Source organism: Octodon degus, unplaced genomic scaffold (assembly GCF_000260255.1).
Source record: "Octodon degus isolate 3935 unplaced genomic scaffold, OctDeg1.0 scaffold00079, whole genome shotgun sequence".
In the NCBI taxonomy this organism is placed as follows: Eukaryota; Metazoa; Chordata; class Mammalia; order Rodentia; family Octodontidae; genus Octodon; species Octodon degus.
This window is the reverse complement of record NW_004524655.1, coordinates 8,008,512-8,009,506: the sequence shown is the minus strand read 5'-3', so window position 1 is coordinate 8,009,506 and position 995 is coordinate 8,008,512.

Sequence of the window (995 nt, the reverse complement as noted above, 5' to 3'; positions counted from 1 at the left end):
TCGTGGACTCTGGGAACAGCAAGTGCAGTGGCCCTGAGCTGGGACAGAGCCCAGTGCTTCTCCAAGACTGAAAGGAGAACACACAAGAGGAACTGCGGGGGGAGCAAGGCCAGGAACCCTCACCTCAGTGCCTGTCTCAGTGACTCTTCTCCCATTGCTGGGACAAAATCCCCAACACCCAAAATGAAGGAAGGGAAGGGTTATTTAGCTCACAGTGTGTGGAGGTTTCCTCCACATACTTGCCTGGCTCCAAGGGAGAGCAGCACATGGCAGAGGGCAGCAGCTCATGGTACCAGAAAACAGCAAAGAGCGAAGGGAGCAGCAACAGCTACGGTGGCTAGCGAGCCTCTCTCCCTTCCTGATACTGTATTCTAGTTACCCACCCCAGGGCGGGTGTAGCACTCTCACCCATAATCTCCAGAATGGATCATGAATTAGTCACAGACTCTAGAAGCTGCCCCAGTGACTGCAGGAGGCTTCGGGCGAACAACTAGACACAAACCCTAACAGTGCCTCTACATATGTTACTTCTGCCTAAAATGCTTCTCCTCTCCCTGCTCCCAGCCTCACCTCCAGCCCAGGCCCTTTCACCAGCTGCACGCCTACTCACCCTACATTTGTCAGCTCAGGAATCACTTCCTTGGGAACGCCTTCTTTGATTTCTTAGGAAATGCTGTAATTCCTTATTACGCCTCTGAACTACTTGCCACACCAAATGACTACAAATTCAGTGGCTTTCAACAAATTCAACAGGCATTCTTCTCTCAGCATTCTGGAATGCAAAAGTCCAAAATCAACATGTCAGTAGGGTTGTGCTCCCTCCCTTAGGGTTGTGCTCCCTCCCTTAGGGTCCTAGGAGATATTTGTTCCTTCTGTGTCTTCCAGCTCTGGTGACTCCAGGTGTCCTTTGGCTTGTGGCAGTGTCACTCCATTCTCCTCTATTTGCACATGGTCTCCTCCTCTGCTCAATTATAAGTGTGCTTATTGTTGCATTT